The following is a 7127-nucleotide window of genomic DNA, read 5'->3' on the forward strand; positions in this document are numbered from 1 at the left end:
ACTCCAAAGTTCTTATCCGGCAGAGAACATAAGATGAAATTGTTTGTAGGGTACGAAACCACCTTAAAGTTATCCTTTCTAATTGATCTATCGAGCTATTCCTATAAGTGTCACAAACAGCCCAAGAGTTCGTACTAAAATAACATCATATGATACACATCAACCAACTCTAATGTCACCTAGATACTCCAATATCACCACAAGTATCCGTGAGTTAATTATACGATACGCATCAAACAACTTCAGATTCATAATACTCAATCCAACACAAAGAATTTCAAAAAATGCCCTAAGATTTCTACCGGAGAAACAAAGACGAAAACGTGCTCAACCCCTATGCATAGATTACCCCAGTGTCACCTCGGGAATCAACGAGTTGAGTGCCAAAACATACAATAGTGAATCAATATGATACCCCATTGTCACCACGGGTATTCATAGCAAGACATACATCAAGTGTTCTCAAATCCATAAAAGTATTCAATCCGATAATAATGAGATCTCAAAGGTAAAACTAAATCCATCACAACAAGATGGAGAGGGGAAAACACCATATGTTCCAGCTATATTAACAAAGCTCGCGATATATCAAGATCATGCCAGAACACGAGAGAGAGAGAAAGAGATCAAACACATAGCTACTAGTACAAACCCTCAGCCCCGAGGGTGGACTACTCCCTCCTCATCATGGTGGCCGCCAAGATGGCGAAGATGGCCTTCGGTGATGATTTCCCCCTCCGGCAGGGTGCCAGAACGAGCTCCCGATTGAGTTTTCGTGGCTATAGAGGCTTGCGGCGGCGGAACTTCCGATCTAGGGTTATTTCTGGGGGTTTCTATATTTATAGGATTTTTTGCGTCGGTCTCACACTAAGATGGGCTTCAAGGGGCCCACTACCCACCAGCACACACCGGAAGGGGGTGGCGCGCCCAGGTGGGTAGTGACCACCTCCTGGCTCTTCTGGCCCTCACATGAAGCTTCTAATGCCTCTTTTCCCAAAAAAATCATCAAAAAGTTTCACTGTGTCTGGAGAACTTTGACTTCTGCACAAAAAACAACACCACGGTAGTTCTGCTGAAAACAGCGTCGGTCCAGGTTAGTTTCATTTAAATCATATAAAATTGCACCCAAACCATATAAAATTGTTGTAAACATGGCATGAGTACTTCATAAATTATAGATACGTTGGAGACACATCAGCATCCCCAAGCTTAATTCTTGCTCGTCCTCGAGTTGGTAAATGATAAAAGAAATAATTTATGAAGTGTGAATGCTAGCATAATGCATAAGTTTGATCAATGATAATTTCAATCACTTTTCCTAGCATCATAACAACAACTCTTTCTCATAAAACTCATCATGATAAAGTAGAAATCAATTCACATGTTACAGTTCAAACAATGCCTTCTCTTGAAACTTAACAACCTATGTTCTTAGTCACCAAACAATTGCAATTCAACTTATTCTCAACAAAGTCTAAGTAAGAGCTCCACATACTCAATCATGACTACAAAAAAAACCACTTCCATGATGATACGTGTTTGTCACAGTAGGTCACATTTTCTGTCATGCTTGTACATCCATGATGATTTTATGACAGAATGAAGATAGGCATACTCATGCTGTCGTAGAAGTGTTCCATGACATTACCAAAATTATCACTGAAGCATGACGATAAATCGCGCGTCATAGAAGTGCTTTCGTCAAGGGTAACCGACACATGGCATCCACCATAACGGGTCGTCGTTAAGCTATCAGGGTCCGGTTTGGATCCGATAACCTGTTAACAACCTTGACCAATGGGGATTTTCCACGTGTAAAATTCTGATACGCCGAAGGATCCACGTGTCAGCTCAGCCTCGGGATAGATGTCATCTAGCCAATGGACGGGACGCGCCTATGATAAGTCGACACGTGGCTCAGCCCAACAGAGGCCCATTCAGGTGAAAATGTCGGCCCGTCTAACTTGGTCAAAAGGTAGCAGGCTGGCCCACGAAAAGCATGTTAACGGCATGTTTGCATATAGCCCATTTACAGCCCGCTAACTCACGACTCGTTATAGCCTATCCGAATTAGGCCCAGTAGCGCCATATGGGCCTTCCAATATGATTCCAGCCCGTTGTAACTTCCGGCCCATGTATGGCCTATGACGTCTTTCGGCCCGTATGAGGCCCTTTCTAAATCTTGGCCCCTAAACGGCCCGTGGTGAAACTGGCCTATAATGAACAGTATATAGCTTTATACCCATTAACTGCCCATTATTCCATTGGACCGTTTCAGCCCATGTTATCTTTCGGCCTTCTAAGGGCCCATTTATTATTGGGCTCATTTCCGACATTCGATTACTTACGGTCCGTTATTGGCATGTTCCGGTTGTGGGCTAAATTCAGCCCGTGGTTAAAGTTGCCCGTCTGTGGCCCTTTAAGTTGTTGGTCCATTTTCATGGCGTCATCACATATGGCCCATTAATGACCCGTTATGCGCGCCGTTCGAATTAAGCCTGTTGTACACATGGGCCTATTAACGGCCCATAAACAGACGATTCCCTTTATAGTCCGTTTACGACCCGTATTGCGGTCCGTTAATTGTCCACGAAAGAATGGCCCATGTTTGGCCAATCGATCATACGTCCCGTAGAAGTCCCATTGAATCTACGGCCCGTAGAAGGCCCATGGATCATACGGACCTTAGGAGGCCCACTTCAGCAGGTAGCAAGACTACATCTAAATAAAAAGGTTACCGTGGAAAAAGAACTGCATCGACTACCAGCAAAAAAATAAACAAGGAAATAAATAAGCAAGAAACTATGCTAGGATATTACAAATATTACATCCACTCGGCATCAAAGTTCGCCACCAGTGAAAATATAGTGAACAAACACTGGTACGCGTCGGTCCTAAACAAATGGTTTTTAACCCCTTTCCGCGATGGCATTTGGAACCGTTGCCAAGTGAGTGTGTGCGATAGGGTGTCCTTCCCACACGACCCAGAAATCGTCGGGGATAGGCCCTCCTGGGACCCAGGATGGGGCCGTGTGCGATCGAGCGAGGCATCGAAACCCAATCATTTCCATCGGTATGTACATCTCACACGGTAATCCGAGAAAATCATTTCCGTAGGTATGTATATCCGACACGGTGAATCCCAGAAAAATATTTTCGTTCGTATGTATATCACACACAATCAATCCAATGAATATGTTTCCGTTCTTATGTACATCCCACACAGTCAATCCAGGGAAAATGTTTCCGTTCGTATGTACATCCCACACAGTTTTATGTATACGCTCGTGTGTGAAAGGTGTAACTATCACACACGGTCTGCCTTGGTTAACTGTTTGCTTTCATTAACCACATCACACACGATTTGATATAGAAAACTGTGTGGCATTGGGCTATCCATCACAAGCACTTTTACTGTCTGAACCGTTTGCAAAGTTCCATGACCGTCTGTTCTCTTTTTATTTTTGCCTGTAATTTATTATTCTAATTGGAAATATTGAAATATGAAACGTGCAATTCAAATTCTCAGCACAATGGTTCAACAAAGAATCCATAAATAAAATTGCCAGTACAATATGTTCAGTAATTACAGGATTAGGCAGCAATTAACAATGATGAACCACAGTATTTAAAGGCGGTAAAGGTGAAGAGACAAGTGTAAATCATTTTGACTGTCGACGGTGTTGAAGAAGCGGAATGCCCATAATGTGCCTTCCTGCATGCCATAGGCATGAACCACTTTTGTCCAACCCCTTGTGACGATCGCCCGCCCATCCTTCACCGCCTTCAGGAAGACTTCTAGAGCATTATCATGGTAGCATGAATTATATACTTTAACCTTAGTTGCCTCCACTCCGGTCATGTAGTTTTCAAGGTAATCATCAGTAAATAGCTTCAGAAACCACTGAAAAGAGAAAAATATTAGATACTGAGGTCTAATAGAGTAACTTTTTGTGGGCAGGGGGGAAAGGCAACACATTACTTACCATCCTAAAGTTCACTGTTGTCTTCGACAAAGTGTAAATAAAGAGCTTAATTCCAATCACCCGTTTCTTTCACCTAACAATCTTTCTTAGTTTCCTCACTTGACGCTTGTTCATGAATATCTCATTGCCCCATACGCAACAGGGATCGAAGCATGGATCAGTACCGCTCATATATGTACCTACAAGCAACCAGTAAATGTTAGAAGCTAAACTAAGATTGCACAAATGATGTAAAATACAACTACCTATGTTCCTAAGTACAAGTATTTTTTTTTGAGATTTCAATATGAACTACATACAAATGTATATAGAATTATAGATATAGTTTAGATTAGAATCCAGATTCACTCATTTTGTTCCTTATGTAGTCTATATTGGAATCTCTAAAAATATTTATATTTAGGAATAGATGGTGTATAAGACATGGGATGAAACTAACCTCGACGGCAAACAACAACATCGCCCACTGTAGCCCTGTGTAAGTACATGGAAAGCCAAGGTTAACTGCAACAGGATTAACATCCACCAAAAATAGCAAATGGTAATAAAACGGCAACATCTTTAGTGATATCTTCATTTTGAAAGAGTATCACGGTAGCAAAGGGACGAATTAAAAAATGGATACAACTGTTAATTGCAACAGGCTTAACAACATCCTAATTCATGTTTTGTAAGTTTGTAGTCATTGAAATACAACTCTTTAAAAATAGATACAAATGTTAATTGCAACAGGCTTAATGACCATTGAAGCCAGTACTGATAAAAATGCAATTGGCAGAGTTAAACATCACAAGGCAGGTGCTGCCAGAGTAGATAATGACCCACTTGTCTATAAAAAGGTAGAGAAAATAGCTAAAACGTGTTAGGATGTTTACTACGACATGCTTAATACATCGACAGTACAAAACATAACCATTAATTACAAATGGTATTGGTAAGATTGAACTGGTGGGTACATACTTGGTAAGTCCTGAGAGGTAGTTGCCGGGGCACTTCATCTTGGCCAGAGCCCACCCAAAGTCAGCGGCGGCGGAGGCGAGCTATTCCTCCGGGTCGAAGCGTGGATCAGTGCCACTGACATGTGTACCTACAGGCAACCAGTAAATGGTAGAAGTTAAACTGCAATTGCACAAATGATGTGAAATACTGTAAGACATGGGATGCAGCTAACCTCGACGGCAAACAACAACATCGGCCGTTATGACCCTGCGTAAGTACATGGACAAGCATGTTAAGTACAACAAGGTTAGCATCCACCAAAAATAGCAAATGGGCAGCATCTCTAGTATATCTTCATTGTGGAGAGTAGCATGGTAGTAAATGGACAGATTAAAAAATGGATACAACTGTTAATTGCAACAGGCTTAACAACATCCTAAGTCATGTTTTGTAAGTTTGTAGCCATTGAAATACAACTGTTTAAAAATGGATTCAACTGTTAATTGCAACAGGCTTAATAGATATTGAAACCGATACTGATAAAAATGCAATTGGCATAGTTAAACATCACAAGGCAGGTGCTGCGAGAGCAGAGAATGGCCCAGATGTCTATAAAATGGTAGGGAAAGTAGCAAAAATGTGTTAGGCATGTTTACTAGAACATGCTTAATACATCGATCGTACAGAACATAGCCATTAATTGCAACTGGTATTGGTAAGAATGAACTGGAGAGTACATACTTGGTAAGTCCTGAGAGGTAGTTGCTGGGGCACTTCATCTTAGCCAGAGCTCTCCCAAAGTCAGCGACGGCTGAGGCGAACTATTCCTTCGGGTCGAAGCATGGATCAGTGCCACTGACATGTGTACCTACAGGCAACCAGTAAATGGTAGAAGTTAAACCGCAATTGCACAAATTATGTGAAATACTGTAAGACATGGGATGTAGCTCACCTCGACGGCTAACAAAAGCATTAGCCATTATGACCCTGCGTAAGTACATGGACATGCATGTTAAGTACAATAGGGTTAGCATTCACTAAAAATAGCAAATGGGCAACATCTCTAGTGATATCCCGAGTCATGTATTGTAAGTTTGTTGCTGGTATTGGTGAAATTGAGCTGGACACAGTAATATTTGAACATCACACAGTGTGCAGTACTGAAATAAACAAGGCACGAACATGCTTAATACATCAATCGTACAAATCATAGCCGTTGCAAGTGGTATTGGTAAGATTTAGCTGGTCAAATCTTACTTGTTAAGTCATGGGGGTAGTCGCTGGGGCACTTCATCTGGGCCAAAGCCTGCACCATGTCGGCGGCAGCGAGGTGTTCCTCCGGGTCAACACGCACAGCGGTCATCGCGCCATGGACCGCCATCAGCTCCTGGCGGGTGGGGGGGGGGATTTGGAGGCATGAGGATGTTTGGCGGGCGCCATTTAAGCAATTAGGCCGGGGATGTGATAGAGATCGATGGGTTACCTGTCTGGATCTGAGTAGAACGTAGATGTGGTTGAAGCTGTGGTTGCGGCGGCAGCGGTTTGAGATGCCTGTAGGGAGAGGCGCGAGCGAGGGGGGATACTCAGGGCAAGGGTATGTGGTTGGAGGAATAAATTTTGAAATCGCGCACCTAATGAAAATTTCGGTGCGAAACTTGAAACTTGAGCGGGGGAAACACACAACACAGACGAAGCGCGTAAAATACTCGTGTGCGAGAAAAAAGAAAGTTCGCAAATCCCGTCTCCAAAAAAATGTACACATGTACTTGAGTTTTTTCAGTCATTGGTACGCGTGGTTTATTAGGAAACATCGCACAGGTAACTGACTTATGGGTTATTAACGTAAAAAAACGCAGACGGGTACGGCATAGAAACCATGTGTTTTGTGATCTTCTAATGATTAACGCAAAAAAAACGCACACGGGCACACATTCTAATCAACACTCAAAGCCCTCAAAGGATGCTCTTACCGACATTGTACGTTAATACTACAAACTTAAAGTACTACTGGTAATTTGCTCTAATACTACAAACTTAAACTACTTCTCACATGCTGCCATCAGGGCCTGCTGGCCAGATACCGGCGTTCTCCTTCCCTGCCTTGTAGGCGGCAGCCCACCGTGCTTCGATCTCCACCAAGCTCTCCTCACCATGGCGTGCAGCCTCTTTTTTCTTGCGGCGGCGGGACTCTCTTTTCTTGAC

This window comes from Triticum dicoccoides, chromosome 4A (assembly GCF_002162155.2).
Source record: "Triticum dicoccoides isolate Atlit2015 ecotype Zavitan chromosome 4A, WEW_v2.0, whole genome shotgun sequence".
Taxonomy (NCBI): Eukaryota; Viridiplantae; Streptophyta; class Magnoliopsida; order Poales; family Poaceae; genus Triticum; species Triticum dicoccoides.